The sequence below is a fragment of the Pelobates fuscus genome, chromosome 10 (assembly GCF_036172605.1).
Source record: "Pelobates fuscus isolate aPelFus1 chromosome 10, aPelFus1.pri, whole genome shotgun sequence".
Lineage (NCBI taxonomy): Eukaryota > Metazoa > Chordata > Amphibia > Anura > Pelobatidae > Pelobates > Pelobates fuscus.
The window spans coordinates 116,689,263-116,709,711 of NC_086326.1; the positions used below are offsets into that span (position 1 = coordinate 116,689,263).

At 47.0% G+C, this 20,449-nt stretch overlaps 1 protein-coding gene across 3 annotated transcripts in view; it reads left to right on the forward strand.

The window, feature by feature from the left end:
- Nucleotides 1–4,524: 4,524 nt before the first annotated feature.
- The window catches only part of LOC134575108 (pulmonary surfactant-associated protein D-like), an 823,731-nt gene continuing 807,806 nt past the window's right edge, over nucleotides 4,525–20,449 (forward strand). For 2 of the 3 annotated variants that reach the window (XM_063434276.1, XM_063434274.1), the window contains exon 1: nucleotides 4,525–4,745. The gene's annotated coding sequence lies outside the window, so the exon portion shown is untranslated. Of the gene's footprint in view, nucleotides 4,746–5,080; nucleotides 5,161–20,449 lie in introns of those variants that run through there. The other variant, XM_063434275.1, reaches the window with a different exon arrangement.

Sequence of the window (20,449 nt, forward strand, 5' to 3'; positions counted from 1 at the left end):
TGTATATCTGTCCGTCGGGCGTTTTTATCCGGGTTATATGTTTGGCTCTCTGCCGACGGCGCAGTCTGTGGGCCAGTAATGTGTCCGCCTTGTTAGACTTTTCATAAAACATTTGCCTCGTCCATTGGAGTGCTTTTTGGGAGTCTTGTGCCATAAATTTTTGTATGTTGTTTCTGTGCGTTTGCAGTTGGGCTGCCAGGGCGGGTGTAGGATTTGTTTTGTGTAGAAGTTCCGTCGTCCTGAGGGCTGTGAGGTGTAGTTCGAGTTCCGCTAGTTGTTTCTTTTTATGTGCTGTGGCTGCTGCTATCAACTTGCCTCTAATAACGGCCTTATGCGCCGCCCATAGAGTGCCCGCCGAAGTCACTGAGTTTTTGTTAAGTTCAAAGTAGGTGTTAATGTCCTGTCTGATGGCTTCTTTGATGGATGGGTTGTGGAGGTGGGTTGGGTTAAGTCTCCAGGACCATACTTTGGTAGTGTTTGGGATAGTGAGTTGAAGGAGGATCTCTGCGTGGTCTGACCACGTAATCGACCCTATCGATGCTTGTGTTATATGTGGGAGTAGGGTGGGGGAAGTGAGGAACATGTCTATGCGTGAGTACGAGGTGTGGGGGTGTGAGAAGGAAGTGAAGTCTGCCGTGGTGGGGTGTAGTGTCCTCCATATATCTACTAGTTGTGTTCGCGTGACGAATGCCTGTAGCAGTTTGTCTGTACGGGCGGTTGGTGGGGGCTTTGTGCCTAGGGTATGAGTCCGTTTCCTGTCTATATCCAGGGCCAGGGCCGCATTGTAGTCCCCACCTATGATCATATGGTGTGATGAGAAAATTCGGAGGTGGGTCTGGAAGGTGTCCCAGAAGTTGGGGTCTGGGAGGGTAGGGGCATAGATGGAGGTTATTGCGTACCTATGGGGACCTATGTGTCCTGACACTGTGACGTATCGGCCTTGTGGGTCAGCTACTGTGCGTGTAATCGTGAGTGGGCAGGAGGTGCGAACCAGTATGGCTACCCCGTTTTTCTTTTCGGCTGGGGAATTCGCTAGGTGACACTCCCTATAATATCTATTGTGGAGGGGGAATGCTCTGGAGTTTTCATAGTGTGTCTCTTGAAGCAGGATAATATCGGCTTTGGTTCGGTTCGCCCATCTAAGCAGGCGGTGTCTTTTGGTCGGGTTATTTAGGCCTTTACAGTTTATGGATATGCAGGTGAGGTGTTTAGGTTTGGGTTTGGGTTTGGGTCCTGGATTGCTGATGGGTCCCGGTGGGGGTCCGTTTGTTGGGCTCCGCGGCATCTGGAGGAGGGAGCGAGGAGGAAGAGGAGGCGCGAGGTGGAAGTGGGTGGAGAGACAAAAGCTGAGAGAGATGGGAGGAGGGAAGGAGGAATAGAGAAAGGGAGATGAGGGGGGGTGTTAGGTAGTGTGTGTGGTGTGTGTGTAGGTGTTTGTAATGAGGAGTTGTCTGCACAGTAGGCCTGGTCTTATGACAGGGTTGCCAGGTCGTGTTTGGGGGTGGCCGTTCTGTGTGGACCTTTGGTCCTGTGTAGGGGGTGAGTTGAGCGAGGAGTGGTGCCTCCCTCTTCCCTACTTTGTATTTGTTCTGTGGGTTACAAGTTGTTCGTCAAATGTTAGAGGGTTGGCGACGTGGGTCTCTAGGGGTTTTGCGGTCATCCCATGTGGGTTGTGTTGGGTGGTGTCTAACTTATCCCGTCCTCCAGCGGTGGAGGTGGGGGTTTGTCAGAGGTTAGTGGTGTAGGGTGTGTCAGGAGTGCCTGCCTGGATTGGGGGTGTGCTCCGACCTGAGGTTAAGTGTAGTAATCAGGGTAGTAGTCTTACCTTCGTGTCAGTGGGGCTGTGGGGTCCCATGGACCGTGTAGTGTAGTTGGCGGTCATCCTACCTGTCTTTGCGACCTACAGTGATTCAGGGGGGGTTGTGCGCGTTGTATATCAGCGTCTCTGTGGGTCATTGAGGTGTGGTCTGTGGGCCGGGGATGGGCGTCTCTCTTGTCCGAGCTTGTCTCTTCTCAGTGTCCTGTGGATGGTTGTCGGTGTGTCATGGGGGGGGTCGTAGTACCTAGGGGTTGAGCCTCCCCCTTTCTTATGACTCTTATGCCATGTTATGTGAGGTGCTGCGGAAGACGAGACAGATAAATACATTAATTTTGACAAGTTAACATTACATATAGCATGAGGAGATTACTGGTTGGTGGAGGGGTTATGTTGTAGGGTAACCTCTGGGGGGGGGGGGGGGGGTTGGGTCCCTTAGTTGTATAGGCGTAATATTGCGGCATGACATATGAGGATATAGCTTATGCGTGGCAGTGCTGATGATTTTGGTTCTCCCGCCCCTTGTGTTACCGGGTTTCCTCCTTAATTGTTGCTTTCTACAGGGCCCTGGGTCGTATGTCTGGGGTTGTGGGTGGGTGGTCGGGGCCCGGTGTTGACCCCGGGAGTGGTTGGTTTGTTCTACGGGGTGGTTGTCACCTGGGAGTTGGTTGTATACGTAATAGCTGGGGTCCCTCAGAGTACCTAGCGTTGATTATGGGTATCAGGGGTGGGAGAAGGAGGCATCAACACTGTCACCTTACCTCATGCCGTTATAGATGATTCAGTGCACTGTAGTACAATACATTGTTATGCAATACTATGTAGTACAATATAATATAATATAATACGATACCCCTCCGAGGTCAACGTCTGTGAGTGGGTGACTTGCACCGTTTGTTAAAGTCTCTAGTTCTCGGTGCTATTTGATCGAGGGTGAGTCAGGTCGGTGCTCGCGTTCGGGTCCGGGGATAGTGTTGGTTGGGGTCTCACTGTCGAGGTTGCTGCGTGAGGGGCATCAGAGTGGGAGCATAGCGGGGATGTCCGGGTGGGTGCGTCCATTGGTCTCCTTGAGCGGTAGGGGTGATGTTCCGGGGAGCCCTGGGGGGGGGGTTATGTCCGTGGGGTGTCTCAGGGTGGTTTCCAGGTCTCTGGTATTAGCTTGAGGTCGGGGGGGGGGGGTACCAAATTGGACCGTCTAGGTTGGCAGTTGTTTGCGGGAGTGTCGGTCGGAGGCACATGCAGGAGTTGGCAGGGCTGTGTTTAATTCTGTTCTTCATGCCTCGTGGGGATCCTCTTCCGCGATGTTCGGCGGGGGGAGTCTGAGAACCTTTCACGTTGAGTACGCGGTCTGCTCCTCGTGTTCATGGAGTTTGTTTGCTGGGCTGGCAGGAGGGTAAGTCCCAATGAATCCGCAAATGGGATCATTTCTGCAGCGCTTACCAGAATATGTGTCTGGCCGTCCTTCCTGACAATCAGTTTGAAGGGGTGACCCCACATGTAGCGGATTCCATAGTGATTCAGTGTGAGGGTGAGTTGCTTGAGGTCCCTTCTTTTCTTTAATGTGGATGGGGCCAGGTCTTGAAAGAAGGCCAATCGGGCCCCTTGATATTGAGGAGGGTTGTCCCTAGAGAGGTTCTTATCGCAAAGATGTGCATGCGGACGATAACGTTTCTAGGGGATTCGGAATTGAGGGTCGGTGGCCGGAGTGCTCTGTGGGCCCGGTCCATTAGGAGGTCTTGTGGGGGAGCCTCCGGCAGGATAGTGTGGAACAGGTCCGTTAGGGTGGCGTGTAGAGCGTCCGGTGGAACATTTTCAGTTAGGCCTCTGATCCGAATGTTATTGCGCCGCGACCTATCATTTAGGTCCTCTATGCTTTCCTCCATAGTTTTAATCTTTGCGTACAGGTAGGCAAGCTCCTGGGGAGTGTTCACGGGATTTGGAGGTGAGTTCCGTGATATGTTCTTCGGTGTCGTCTGCTCTCTGAGTCAGGGAGGTGATGTCTTCACGGAGGCCTACGAGCCTCTTATCGAGCTCCGATGCCATGTGGGACTTAATGTCTGCCGTGGCTTCTTGGAGCATTTGCCGCATTACTTGCAGGGTGAGAGGGGCGTCTCGCATAGGGCTGCTGGGGTCAGCCGTGTTTCTGTCTCTATCTGCCGTATTTTTGTCTGCCATGTTGTGGCGGGAGGACGGCCCATCAGGCTCTGGTTGTGAGCGGAACATCGTGGCGACGGACGGAGTCTGTTCTTTGGAGTCTTTTCGTTGTTTTCCGCCACCCATTTCTCTGTTTCGTGTGAGGGGTGCCTAATATAATGTTGACCGGGCTGTCGGTGGCGTTTTGAGCGCTCGTAACTGCGGATGTTTGCGGATTTGATTAGCGGGGAAGAAGGAAGTACAGGATTATGCTGCCATCTTCCTCGGCGGTCAGGCCACGCCCCCCCGTTTTTTTTTTTAATACAAGAAAGCAGAATATTGACAGTTTTAGAGTATTCAGCATGTTGTTGATTGTGAAGGAGTAGGTGACTGAGGATGTATATTGCTGTAAGTCACAGCTGCATAATTTGCACATTTGGATGACACTAATGTCTTAGAACAAAACTTTATTTTAAACCACAAAAACACATTTGGCATGTAGTGTATGTATATGTGTTTGTGTGCTGTGTGACGTGTTCCCAAACCTTTTAGCTATGACCAAAAGACAAAATGTCAAAGTTCAGTTGCATAACTGTGTTCATGGCTCAGAGTACAATGTATTTGCTAGTAACCCATAACAATTAAGTTTTCAAATTCTTTAAGATTTACTGGTAGTATAAGAATAAGGACTTTGAGATATTTAACAAATAGTCTGCAATTTAATATACGAGATATAAAAGAAATTCCATCCAAAAACCTTGGTGTCGTGCAGTAAAAAACTGAAGACTGCATCCTGGTAAGTACATTCATATCAGCACATTAAAATATTGTTTTGGAATGTACATTTGTACATGTATCTAGTATAAATTATTGTAATTAATAGCAACAGACACAAAGCAGTGCTTAATGTAAATTAAGTAATACTATGTAGAAATTACAATTATTTGTATATCTCCAGCTTATTCTGCAGTGCTGTACAATATAAAAACAAAACAAACACTTAATTCTAACAAAACATGATTAACATACTGGAACAGTATTTCAAGAGGGCCCAGCCAAACCAGCATAGGATCTAAAAGGATTAGGGTGAAATACACAAAGGGAACTAAGTGATCTGTATGTACCTGGAAGTGTGTTTTGGAGGTGATAGCACAGCAGATGGGAGATGGCAGAGGAAGGTTATAAGGTATGAGGAGTTAAGAGGAGAGATGGTAAGTTGTGCTGTGTTTTTAGAGCTGTTTTGAATGACTGCAGAGACTGGCAGAGACGAATGTACTGCGGAAGGGCATTCTATAAAGAAGGGGCAATCCTGGAAAATTCCTGAAGGCGATTATAAAAGCCTCAGTATAATAACACAAATTAACCAAATCCAATTTCATTGTTAAGTTTGAATTCTGCATTTGCCTGTTCATTAACTGTAACAAATGTTACTGATAACGCTACGCTATATACAGTGTCAATTAGTGGTTTATTGTAGTTTAATGTTGCAATTACAACTGTTAATATATTCATTTTATTCATGATTTTGTCCTACAAATAAGTATGTCAGAAAAAAACCTACCAGACGTTTACAGTTGTACAAATGTTATTCAAATTACGTTTAATACTTCAATGGATTGCTTATGATAATATTTAGATCGCATTGTTGAGGAATGTGGTAATTTCTAGTGGTTGAACCTCCTTATTTGACATTAAGAAATTCTCTGTGTTTCCATGGCTGGGTTATTTTGATTGGTTGAGCAGTTCCAGCACATTGCATGACTTTTGTTTGTGAGTCCTTTTGATACTACACATTAGGGAAGTTCCAAACATATGGGTGGCCTCTCACCTAGCTTGACCTACATCTCTAAACCTGTTTGCTTTTATTTATTTATAAAATATTTTACCAGGATGGATACATTGAGATTTCTCTCGTTTTCAAGTATGTCCTGGGTCTTTGTCCACAAAACATTTTGTTACAATAGGATACAATATCACAAAAATACAATATACAAACTATAAATATACACACACACACACATATATAAATGTAATACATAACAGGTAATAAATATATTCAACCATGACAGGTGCATTCTGTGCTGAGGTATATTGCCATAGATCTCTTAAACTATTTTAGATTGAATGAACATTTGACTGTGTCACTGAGATTATTCCATAATTGTGGTGCCTTGTAGGAAAAGGAGGATTGAGCCACTTAATTTTGTATTGTGGTATGCTTAATATCGTGCTAGTACTGGATCGGAGGTTATAGGAGGTGGGAACAGTCGGGGAGAGCATTCTAGTCAGGTAGGGTGGGAGCTTCCCAGAAATGCTCTTATGCACAAGGCTGGAAAGATGAAGAGTGTGTCCGGATTCCAGCGACAGCCAGTTTAGCTCTTTTAACATGTCACAGTGGTGGGTAAAGAAATTACATTCTAGTACAAAGTGTCATAACAAATTATATAATGTATTAAGTTATTAAGGTGGGTTTGCGGTACGGGTGCATATACCCTACATCTCCATAATTAATGACCGGCATTAGCATTTGTTGCACTGTTTCCTTACTGTAGGGCTTAGGCAGGATTTGTTTCTGTACAGGGCACCTAGTTTTGGGTAAAGTTTTGAAGATATTTTTTCAATCTAAAGGCCAAAAGATAGAGTGGGGTCTAGAAACATACCTAGATATTTAAAAGAGCAGACTGCTGTCAGTGTGCTATTTGAATTTTTTATGATACACTATTGTTGATTTTGTAGTTTACGTAATTTAGGTACAGTTCCAAATATCATTGTAACGGTTTTGTCAGTGTTTAGGAAGAGTTTGTTATCCGCTATTCACTTTTCTACCTCTGTGAATTGGTTTTGGAGCACAGCCTCAAGCTGCGGTAGATTGGGTTTACTAGCGTAGATTACAGTGTCGTCTGCATACATGTGTACAGTTGAGGATTTGCAGGCGTTATGCAGACCATTTATAAAAAAATGTGAATTGCAGGGGGCCGAGTATGGAGACTTGGGGAACACCACACGTGACTGGAAGAAGGTGGGAAGCGCTATCAGAAATGGCCACATATTGCAATCGGTGTGAAACATACGATCAAAACCAGGTTAGGAGGCGAGTTTTTATGTATTTGCAAAAGAATGCCATGGTCTACTTTGTCAAAGGCTTTGGCAAAAATCAAGGAAAATAGCTCCAGTTAAGTCTCCTTGTTCCATGCCAATTTGGATGTCATTGCAAACTTTTAAGAGGGCAATCGAAGTTGAGTGATTTGGATGAAAGCCTGATTGATCAGGGGTCAGATAATTTGATCTTTGATAATATTCACATAGTTGTGTGTGGACGCATTTTTCCAATACAGAGAGCAATGATATTGGGCGATAGTTAGATACCAAAGTATTGCCATCACTTTTATGGATAGGTACAACTTTTGCAGTCTTCCAAAGTTTGGGTATGTATCCTGACACCAGGGACTCATTGATAAGGGTAGTGACCAGTTTAGCAATTGCTGGCGCACTGAGCTTCAGCAACATTGTTGGGATTTGATCTGGTCCACACTGGTTTTTCATTTTTTTTTTGAATTCTTTATTTTTGTAGTGCTTAGAGTGACAGACATGCTTATATCGCCACGACAGCAGATACAAGTTGTTGGTATAACAGAGAATAAACAGTTTCATGGCGAATATTGACAGCACAATTTTTTAAAAGGAATCAGGCTAAATAGAAATGTCTCCAACATTAGTTTCAATCAGGCTTATAGTTACGTAAAGGTAGGGTAGACATTGTAGTTAAAGTCAGGAGCTTATAAGGTTTAACAGCTTTAAACATAGATTCACAGTAGAGGCTTTCTAAGTTATGCTAATATTAACCATTGCATAACTAGGAGTTGTCCTAAGTTGTTGCATATCGAATGTAGATTACAAGATTAAACAGTTAAAGGATACACAGGTAAAGGATAAACATGGCAGAGTAATATATGTCTATTGCTGTAGAGTAAGTCATAGGAGTAAGAGTACAAAGCCACTGAGTGCCAAAGTATATAAACATAGAGCACTGAGCAGCCTTGTAGAAAAATAATAACATGTCTCAGGAGGAATGAGTGTTCTAAAAGTAGCAAGCACGTTTGCGTTTCTAGATGAGTGCACATTCATTATTGTATAGTGGTGGTGATGGGAGTTGGTGTATGGTGTGGCAATACATTACATAAAGTCCCAAGAAGTAGAAGCAAGTTCATGCATCTATTTAGCATTTTAGTCCCCCTGAGTGAGGCTCCATCACCAGACTGCAACTGCCTCCCCATCCAGACTTGTCATCCGATTCCTGAGCGTCGCTGAGTGTGGGAGCATTCAGAAGTGATCCAAGGTGCTGCCGCTCTGGTGGGGGTGGGGGTGTCCCTCCTGCCCCAGGCTGGTGTGTAGGCCTGCGTCTTCTGGCCTGAGACTCGGTGGCATATATTGCCCGAGTGTCTCCCCCTCGTGGGGGTGGCGGAAGGTCTGCTGGTTGGTTGCCGCTTGAGATTCCGCCCATGTGGCCGACGCTTGCGGGTCGTAGCCCTCTTGGCCTTCCGCCCGGGTGGGCTAGGGTAGGTGAATGTCAGCTTTCGGTCCGATGCTGTGCCCGAGGGATTCCCTCTCTCGCCTGGTTGCCTATAGTTCTTCTTTTGTGTTGCCTCGGCGCGCTGTACGCGTTGCTGGAGCTTCTCCCAGAAGTTGTGGAATAGGGCATCCAGACGCTGCATGAGGTCTGTGCCGCAGTCGGAGCCCTGCTCAGGAGCTGCAGGCTGAGTTAGCAGTTGCTGCGAATTCTCAGCCACCATGTTTGATGAGCCACGTGTCGCCGGACCTGGTGCCCTCACGGTGTGCATAGGCTCGGTCTGGGTTGGTGGCGTGGACCGGGATATCCCCCACCGATCCCGGGGGGGGGGGGGGTAGGATGATTGAGCGTCGAGGTGGTCATGGAGCAGGTAGGAGGAAAGGAGAGCGGCCGTCTCCCCCTTGCCAGCCATTCTGCAGGCCTCGGTCACCGCAGCTTGGGATCTCGGGTGGGTAGGTCGTCGAGTAGGGTGTCCAGAGGTGCACCCCGAGAATCCACGTTCAATTATGCCCTTTTAGAGTGGGTCTGTGCCAAGTTTATTGGGTATTTTCCCCCCAAAACAGGCAGAAATTGCAGGAGCTCAGTTTTGGCACGTCCACTCTGCTTGGCAGCTAGGCTCCGCCCCCTGGTTTTTCATTTTTAAATTAAGATGTTTATTAACGACTAGTGATGTCGCGAACACAAATTTTTCGGTTCGCGAACGGGAACTTCTGCAAACGTTCGCGAACTGGCGAACCGGGCGAACCGCCATTGACTTCAATGGGCAGGCGAATTTTAAAACCAACAGGGACTCTTTCTGGCCACAAAAGTGATGGAAAAGTTGTTTCAAGGGGACTAACACCTGGACTGTGGCATGCCGGAGGGGGATCCATGGCAAAACTCCCATGGAAAATTACACAGTTGATGCAGAGTCTGGTTTTAATCCATAAAGGGCAGAAATCACCTAACATTCCTAAATCACAATGGATATGGATTGACACCTGAAATATGACATATTGACACCTTGACATATGGATTGACACCTGTCTTCCGGGACCCTGACACACACGGACACAGAGCAGAATAGGGACTGTTCCCCCTACATGGGGTCACTTGCCAGATATGGATTGACACCTGTCCTCAGGGACCCTGATACACACTGACACAGAGCAGAATAGGGACTGTTCCCCGTACATAGGGTCACTTGCCAGATATGGATTGACACCTGTCCTCAGGGACCCTGATACACACTGACACAGAGCAGAATAGGGACTGTTCCTCCTACATAGGGTCACTTGGCAGATATGGCGTGGTCGTGGGAGGAGGAGGAGGATGACTTTCACCTCTTCCCCTGTTAGATTCCCGTTGTGCTGTGACATCACCCTTATACGCTGTGTAAAGCATACTTTTTAATTTATTTTGCAAATGCTGCATCCTTTCCGACTTGTAATTCGGTAACATTTCTGCCACTGTCTGCTTATACCAGGGGTCTAGTAGTGTGGACACCCAGAACAGGTCGTTCTCCTTCAGCCTTTTTATATGAGGGTCCCTCAACAGGCACGACAGCATGAAAGACCCCATATGCACAAGGTTGGATGCCGAGCTACTCATTTCCCGTTCCTCCTCCTCACACAGAGCAGAATAGAGACTGTTCCCCCTACATAGGGTCACTTGGCAGATATGGATTGACACCTGTCCTCAAAACTCCTGATACACACTGACACAGAGCAGAATAGGGACTGTTCCCCCTACATAGGGTCACTTGGCAGATATGGATTGACACCTATCCTAAGGATCCCTGATACACACTGACACAGAGCAGAATAGGGACTGTTCCTCCTACATAGGGTCACTTGGCAGATATGGATTGACACCTGTCCTCAAAACCCCTGATACACACTGACACAGAGCAGAATAGAGACTGTTCCCCCTACATAGGGTCACTTGGCAGATATGGATTGACACCTGTCCTCAAAGCCCCTGATACACACTGACAAAGAGCAGAATAGAGACTGTTCCCCCTACATAGGGTCACTTGGCAGGTATGGATTAACACCTGCCTCAGAGCCCATGATACACACTGACACAGAGCAGAATAGAGACTGTTCCCCCTACATAGGGTCACTTGGAAGATATGGATTGACACCTGTCCTCAAAGCCCATGATAAACACTGACACAGAGCAGAATAGAGACTGTTCCCTCTACATAGGGTCACTTGGCAGGTATGGATTGACACCTGTCCTCAGAGACCATGATACACACTGACACAGAGCAGAATAGAGACTGTTCCCCCTACATAGGGTCACTTGGCAGGTATGGATTGACACCTGTCCTCAGAGAACATGATACACACTGACACAGAGCAGAATAGGGACTGTTCCCCCTACATAGGGTCACTTGGCAGATATGGCGTGGTCGTGGGAGGAGGATGACTTTCACCTCTTCCCCTGTTAGATTCCCGTTGTGCTGTGACATCACCCTTATACGCTGTGCAAAGCATACTTTTTAATTTATTTTGCAAATGCTGCATCCTTTCCGACTTGTAATTCGGTAACATTTCCGCCACTGTCTGCTTATACCGGGGGTCTAGTAGCGTGGACACCCAGAACAGGTTGTTCTCTTTCAGCCTTTTTATACGAGGGTCCCTCAACAGGCACGACAGCATGAAAGACACCATTTGCACAAGGTTGGATGCCGAGCTACTCATTTCCCGTTCCTCCTCCTCACACAGAGCAGAATAGAGACTGTTCCCCCTACATAGGGTCACTTGGCAGATATGGATTGACACCTGTCCTCAAAACCCCTGATACACACTGACACAGAGCAGAATAGAGACTATTCCCCCTACATAGGGTCACTTGGCAGATATGCATTGACACCTGTCCTCAAAGCCCCTGATACACACTGACAAAGAACAGAATAGAGACTGTTCCCCCTACATAGGGTCACTTGGCAGGTATGGATTAACACCTGTCCTCAGAGCCCATGATACACACTGACACAGAGCAGAATAGAGACTGTTCCCCCTACATAGGGTCACTTGGCAGATATGGATTGACACCTGTCCTAAGGATCCCTGTATTGGTGAACATTGTCGCCCAAACTAATTTATATGCCCATCAATTCTGAGCTACAAATCCGGACTCTTTTTTGGCAAAGATACACACTGTGACAGAATTTAAAAGATTCTGGGCATGGACTATGCTGATGGGCATCATAAAGCAGCCCTCCATCCGCTCCTACTGGAGCAGTAGTCCCATCTGCTCTACCCCCATTTACTCACAATGTATGTCGAGGAAGAGGTATGAAATGATTCTGCATTTCATGCACTTCAGCGACAACAGCCTGTGTCCCCCTAGGGAGCATCCCCAGTTTGACAGGCTGTATAAAATCCGCCCCCTGATTACCCACTTTGCTGCCAGGTTTGCAGAGGCTTATACACCTGGAAGGAATATATGCGTGGATGAATCCCTGATGAAGTATAAGAGAGGGCTGGGATTCAAGCAGTATGTTCCTTCCAAGCACTCTAGGTATGGTGTAAAGATGTATAAGCTCTGTGATAGCGAGACTGGGTATACTCAGGCCTTCCGGGTGTACGAGGGAAAGGATAGCCACCTTGACCCTCCAGGTTGCCCAGAACATATGGGAACCAGTGGCAAGATTGTCTGGGACCTGATATTCCCCCTGATGAACAAAGGGTAACACTTGTATACTGACAATTTTTATACAAGTGTCCCTTTGTTCAAGCTACTGTACTGTTTTGATACAGTAGCTTGCGGCACAATTAAAAAGAACAGCACAGGTTGCCCAGGACAACTTGCATGCACCCGGTTACGAAGGGGGGAGACCTCAGCTCTGCGCCAAGAGGAGCTGTTGGCAGTTAAGTACAGAGACAAGAAGGATGTCCTGTAAGCCCGTGTACTTATGCACAAAGCGTTGTACGATCAGATTACACACATGTGCCATGCACGGCAAATGTGTCAACTTGCCCAACTTCAATGCCGCCAACAAATTTGTTCCGTTGTCACAAACCACTTTGCCGATCTCCAGTTGCTGCGGAGTCAGCCACTTTTCCACCTGTGCGTTCAGGGCAGACAGGAGTGCTTGTCCGGTGTGACTCTCTGCTTTCAAGCAAGTCAAACACAAGACGGCGTGACACTGCCGTATCCAGGATGTGGAATAGTACCTGGGGAGCTGGGGGGGTGCCGTTGATGTGGAGCAAGACGCAGCAGCAGAAGAGGACTCAGCCGAGGAGGTTATGGAAGAGGATGGAGTAGGAGGAGTAGAGGAGGTGGCAGCAGGCCTGCCTGCAAGTCGTGGCGGTGTCACCAACTCCTCTGCAATGCCACGCATTCCATGCTTGTCAGCCGTCAGCAGGTTTACCCAATGCGCAGTGTAGGTGATATACCTGCCCTGACCATGCTTTGCAGACCAGGTATCAGTGGTCAGATGGACCCTTGCCCCAACACTGTGTGCCAGACATGCCATTACTTCCTTTTGCACAATCAAGTACAGGTTGGGGATTGCCTTTTGTGAAAAGAAATTCCGGCCGGGTACCTTCCACTGCGGTGTCCCAATAGCTACAAATTTTTTGAACGCCCAGACTCCACCAGCTTGTACGGTAAAAGCTGGCGGGCTAATAGTTCGGACAAGCCAGCTGTCAGACGCTGGGCAAGGTGGTGACTTGGTGACATTAGCTTCTTACGCTCAAACATGTCCTTGACAGACACATGACTGTGGGCAGATGAGCGGGAACTGCTCAAGGCGGGAGACGGAGTGGCGGATGGTTGAGAGGGGGCAAGGAGGACAGCAGTGGTTGACGTGGCTGAAGATGCTGGACCAGGAGGAGGATGGCGGCTTAGAGTAGGAGTGCTGCTTGTACTCATGTGTTGATCCCATAGGTGTTTGTGATGTGAGATCATGTGCCTACGCAAAGCAGTTGTACCTAGGTGGGTGTTGGACCTCCCACGACTCAGTTTCCTTTGGCACAGGTTGCAAATGGCATCACTGTTGTCAGAGGCAGACACACAAAAAAAAATTCCACACTGCTGAGCTCTGCAATGACGGCATTCTGGTGGTGGACACAGCATGCGTTGATTGGCGTGCTGTCGGGCTGACCCCGGGTGCCGATGCATGCTGTCTGACTGTGCCACTAGCTCCTTGCGACGACCCCCCCTGCTTCCAACTCGTCTCCTCCTCCTCTCTGTCTCCCCATCTGAACTTTCGCCCTGTTCTTCTTCTTGCCGAGCGGGCACCCACGTGACATCCATGGACGCATCGTCACCATCAACCGCTTCACTTGTATCTGACAACTCAGAAAAGGAAGCAGCAGCGGGTACAACATCATCATCATCACACCGTACCTCCATGTGTTTAATGCTGCCTGCCTGAGACATATCCCTGTTATCTGCATCCTCTGTCAATAATGGTTGCGCATCACTCATTTCTTCAAACGGATGTGTGAATAACTCCTCTGACATACCAAGTAAAGCGTCTGTGGTGCTAGTTTTGGTGGTGGCGGCAGGCGGGTGAGTGGAATCTTGAGAGGTGCCTGAAGCTAAGCTGGAGGAGGATGGTGCGTCAAGGTTCCGAGCGGAGGCTGTAGAAGATTGGGTGTCCTGTGTTAGCCAGTCAACTATATCCTCAGAACTTTTCAAGTTCAGGGTACGTGGCTTCTGAAAACTGGGCATTATTCTAGGGCAAAAGGGAATCACAGCACCACGACCACGACGGCCCCTGCGGGGTGGCCTGCCTCTGCCTGTCATTTTTTGGGGGATTAGTGGTACTATGCGTGCAAGCTACTGTGAGACCAGATATGAGTGGCAATGTGCACTGGCACCGGTCTGCAGAGCACACGCTGAAGGAAGGCCTGACAGAGCCGCTTGAAGGACACTGACTGGCTGCTATTAGCTTACAGTGGAAACCTTTTTTTATTTGTAAAAGCACGCTATAGAGACACCAGATATGAGTGGCAATGTGTGTGGTGTATTACCAAACTCTATAAATTATTATGTACGCATACACATATAAACTCTGGTCCGTCTACTTTAACAAATATTTATTCAGAGACAAAACAACAACAACATGCAAATAATGACACACAATCTAACTAACTATACCAACAACAACAACAACAGCAACAACAACCTAACTAACAATAACAACTAAATCTTATAAAATCATCAGATCCCACTCACAGTTCACCATGATAAAAATTAGCCCATGTCTGCTTAAGGGTCTGCTTAGTAGCACAGCCAAGAAGGAACAGAAAGGAATGGGGATAGGGGGGAGTGGTTATCTCTTTCCTGACCTGTAAAGGTTTTGAATTACCATATCAAAGGTAAAGCTTATCCCACTGTGAGAAAGGCATACATGAGCTTGGTCACATGACCCCTGGTCACCATATTAGTTTGATGACAGAATGTCACCACAATGTGCACTGGAACAGTTCTGCAGAGCACACACTGTAGGCCTGACAGAGCCGTTTGAAGGACATTGACTGGCTGCTATTAGCTTACACTGGAAACCTTTTTTCTTTGTAAAAGCACGCTACAGAGACACCAGATAACTGGCAATGTGCACTGGAACAGTTCTGCAGAGCACACACTGTAGGCCTGACAGAGCCGCTTGAAGGACACTGACTGGCTGCTATTAGCTTACGCTGGAAACCGTTTTTCTTTGTAAAAGCACGCTATAGAGACACCAGATATGAGTGGCAATGTGCACTGGAACAGTTCTGCAGAGCACACGCTGAAGGAAGGCCTGACACAGCCGCTTGAAGGACACTGACTGGCTGCTATTAGCTTACACTGGAAACCTTTTTTATTTGTAAAAGCACGCTACAGAGACACCAGATAACTGGCAATGTGCACTGGAACAGTTCTGCAGAGCACACACTGTAGGCCTGACAGAGCCGCTTGAAGGACACTGACTGGCTGCTATTAGCTTACACTGGAAACCTTTTTTCTTTGTAAAAGCACGCTATAGAGACACCAGATATGAGTGGCAATGTGCACTGGCACCGGTCTGCAGAGCACACACTGTAGGCCTGACAGAGCCGCTTGAAGGACACTGACTGGCTGCTATTAGCTTACACTGGAAACCTTTTTTATTTGTAAAAGCATGCTACAGAGACACCAGATATGAGTGGCAATGTGCACTGGAACAGTTCTGCAGAGCACACACTGTAGGCCTGACAGAGCCGCTTGAAGGACACTGACTGGCTGCTATTAGCTTACACTGGAAACCTTTTTTCTTAGTAAAAGCACGCTACAGAGACACCAGATATGAGTGGCAATGTGCACTGGAACAGTTCTGCAGAGCACACACTGTAGGCCTGACAGAGCCGCTTGAAGGACACTGACTGGCTGCTATTCGCTTACACTGGAAACCTTTTTTCTTTGTAAAAGCACGCTATAGAGACACCAGATAACTGGCAATGTGCACTGGAACAGTTCTGCAGAGCACACGCTGAAGGAAGGCCTGACACAGCCGCTTGAAGGACACTGACTGGCTGCTATTAGCTTACACTGGAAACCTTTTTTCTTTGTAAAAGCACGCTACAGAGACACCAGATAACTGGCAATGTGCACTGGAACAGTTCTGCGGAGCACACACTGTAGGCCTGACAGAGCCGCTTGAATGACACTGACTGGATGCTATTAGCTTACACTGGAAACCTTTTTTCTTTGTAAAAGCACGCTACAGAGACACCAAACATGATTGGCAACTGTCAAAGTACGCTGGCACAGGTCTGTAGAGCACACGCTGAAGGAGTCCTGACACCCAGACGCTTGCAGACAACTAACTGCTCTTCTATTACAGTGAAAAAAATATATATTTTTTTAAATCTAAAGCTTAAGCTATTGTCACAACAGATATGAGTGGTGGCACTGACTGTGCAAATGGGCACAGCATCCAGCCTGACACAGAAGATGGCAGGCAGGCAACTGCAATTACATTACACAGAAAAAAAAAAGCAGACTGATGTTCTAGCCCTAAAAAAGGGCTTCAGAATGAATCGAAAATGGATGCTGGGAGAGAGGTGGGAGGGTGTGGAAGGGAGGGTGTGCTGCTGATTGGCTGGAATGTGTCTGCTGACCGAGAGGCACAGGGTAAAAGTTTGCTCAATGATGACGAATAGGGGGCGGATCAAACCGCGCATGTGTCCGCCCGCCGCGGCGAACACGCTATGTTCGCCGGGAACTATTCGCCAGCGAACAGTTCGGTACATCACTACCCAGACGCTTGCAGACAACTAACTGCTATTAGCTTAAAGTGAAAAACTTTTTTTCTTTGTAAAGGCACGCTATAGAGACACCAGATATGAGTGGCAAAGTACACTTGCAGAGGTTGGCAGAGCACACGCTGAAGGCCTGACACCCAGATTCTTGCAGACAACTAACTGCTATTAGCTTACAGTGAAAAACTTTTTTTCTTTGTAAAGGCACGCTATAGAGACACCAGATATGAGTGGCAAAGTTCACTTGCAGAGGTTGACAGAGCACACGCTGAAGGCCTGACACCCGCTTTAAGGAAACTGACTGCTATTAGCTTACAGTGAAAAACTTTTTTTCTTTGTAAAGGCACGCTATAGAGACACCAGATATGAGTGGCAAAGTACACTTGCAGAGGTTGGCAGAGCACACGCTGAAGGCCTGACACCCGCTTTAAGGACACTGACTGCTATTAGCTTACAGTGAAAAACATTTTTTCTTTGTAAAGGCACGCTATAGAGACACCAGATATGAGTGGCAAAGTACACTTGCAGAGGTTGGCAGAGCACACTCTGAAGGCCTGACACCTGCTTTAAGGACACTGACTGCTATTAGCTTACAGTGAAAAACTTTTTTCTTTGTAAAGGCACGCTATTGAGACACCAGATATGAGTGGCAAAGTACACTTGCAGAGGTTGGCAGAGCACACGCTGAAGGCCTGACACCCGCTTTAAGCACACTGACTGCTATTAGCTTACAGTGAAAAACTTTTTTCTTTGTAAAGGCATGCTATTGAGAACCCAGATATGAGTGGCAAAGTACACTTGCAGAGGTTGGCAGAGCACACGCTGAAGGCCTGACACCCGCTTTAAGGACACTGACTGCTATTAGCTTACAGTGAAAAACTTTTTTCTTTGTAAAGGCACGCTATAGAGACACCAGATATGAGTGGCAAAGTACACTTGCAGAGGTTGGCAGAGCACACGCTGAAGGCCTGACACACGCTTTAAGGACACTGACTGCTATAAGCTTACAGTGAAAAACGTTTTTTATTTGTAAAGGCACGCTATAGAGACACCAGATATGAGTGGCAAAGTACACTTGCAGAGGTTGGCAGAGCACACACTGAAGGCCTGACACCCGCTTTAAGGACACTGACTGCTATTAGCGTACAGTGAAAAATTATTTTTCTTTGTAAAGGCACGCTATAGAGACACCAGATATACATGGCAAAGTACACTTGCAGAGGTTGGCAGAGCACACGCTGAAGGCCTGACACCCACTTTAAGGACACTGACTGCTATTAGCTTACAGTGAAAAACTTTTTTCTTTGTAAAGGCACGCTATAGAGACACCAGATATGAGTGGCAAAGTACACTTGCAGAGGTTGGCAGAGCACACGCTGAAGGCCTGACACACGCTTTAAGGACACTGACTGCTATAAGCTTACAGTGAAAAACGTTTTTTATTTGTAAAGGCACGCTATAGAGACACCAGATATGAGTGGCAAAGTACACTTGCAGAGGTTGGCAGAGCACACACTGAAGGCCTGACACCCGCTTTAAGGACACTGACTGCTATTAGCGTACAGTGAAAAATTATTTTTCTTTGTAAAGGCACGCTATAGAGACACCAGATATACATGGCAAAGTACACTTGCAGAGGTTGGCAGAGCACACGCTGAAGGCCTGACACCCACTTTAAGGACACTGACTGCTATTAGCTTACAGTGAAAAACTTTTTTCTTTGTAAAGGCAAGCTATTGAGACACCAGATATGAGTGGCAAAGTACACTTGCAGAGGTTGGCAGAGCACACGCTGAAGGCCTGACACCCAGACGCTTGCAGACAACTAACTGCTATTAGCTTACAGTGAAAAACTTTTTTTCTTTGTAAAGGCACGCTATAGAGACACCAGATATGAGTGGCAAAGTACACTTGCAGAGGTTGGCAGAGCACACGCTGAAGGCCTGACACCCAGACGCTTGCAGACAACTGCTATTAGCTTACAGTGAAAAACTTTTTTTCTTTGTAAAGGCACGCTATAGAGACACCAGATATGAGTGGCAAAGTACACTTGCAGAGGTAGGCAGAGCACACGCTGAAGGCCTGACACCCGCTTTTACCCCTTAAGGACCAAACTTCTGGAATAAAAGGGAATCATGACATGTCACACATGTCATGTGTCCTTAAGGGGTTAAGGACACTGACTGCTATTAGCTTACTGTGAAAAACTTTTTTTCTTTGTAAAGGCACGCTATAGAGACACCAGATATGAGTGGCAAAGTACACTTGGAGAGGTTGGCAGAGCACTCGCTGAAGGCCTGACACCCAGACGCTTGCAGACAACTAACTGCTATTAGCTTACAGTGAAAAACTTTTTTTCTTTGTAAAGGCACGCTATAGAGACACCAGATATGAGTGGCAAAGTACACTTGCATAGGTTGGCAGAGCACACGCTGAAGGCCTGACACCCGCTTTAAGGACACTGACTGCTATTAGCTTACAGTGAAAAACTTTTTTCTTTGTAAAGGCACGCTATTGAGACACCAGATATGAGTGGCAAAGTACACTTGCAGAGGTTGGCAGAGCACACGCTGAAGGCCTGACACCCGCTTTAAGCACACTGACTGCTATTAGCTTACAGTGAAAAACTTTTTTTCTTTGTAAAGGCACGCTATAGAGACACCAGATATGAGTGGCAAAGTACACTTGCAGAGGTTGGCAGAGCACACACTGAAGGCCTGACACCCGCTTTAAGGACACTGACTGCTATTAGCTTACAGTGAAAAATTATTTTTCTTTGTAAAGGCACGCTATAGAGACACCAGATATACGTGGCAAAGTACACTTGCAGAGGTTGGCAGAGCACACGCTGAAGGCCTGACACCCAGACGCTTGCACACAACTACTATTAGCTTACAGTGAAAAATTATTTTTCTTTGTAAAGGCACGCTATAGAGACACCAGATATACGTGGCAATGTACACTTGCAGAGGTTGGCAGAGCACACGCTGAAGGCCTGACACCCAGACGCTTGCCGAGAACTAACTGCTATTAGCTTACAGTGAAAAACTTTTTTTCTTTGTAAAGGCACGCTATAGAGATACCAGATATGAGTGGCAAAGTACACTTGGAGAGGTTGGCAGAGCACTCGCTGAAGGCCTGACACCCAGATGCTTGCAGACAACTAACTGCTATTAGCTTAAAGTGGAAAACTTTTTTTCTTTGTAAAGGCACGCTATAGAGACACCAGATATGAGTGGCAAAGTACACTTGCAGAGGTTGGCAGAGCACACGCTGAAGGCCTGACACCCGCTTTAAGGACGCTGACTGCTATTAGCTTACAGTGAAAAACTTTTTTCTTTTTAAAGGCACGCTATAGAGACACCAGATATGAGTGGGAAAGTACACTTGCAGAGGTTGGCAGAGCACACGCTGAAGGCCTGACACCCAGACGCCTGCAGACAACTAACTGCTATTAGCTTACAGTGAAAAACTTTTTTCTTTGTAAAGGCACGCTATAGAGACACCAGATATGAGAGGCAAAGTACTCTTGCAGAGATTGGCAGAGCACACGCTTTAAGGACACTGACTGCAATTAGCTTACTGTGAAAAACTTTTTTCTTTGTAAAGGCACGCTATAGAGACACCAGATATACGTGGCAAAGTACACTTGCAGAGGTTGGCAGAGCACACGCTGAAGGCCTGACACCCAGACGCTTGCAGACAACTAAC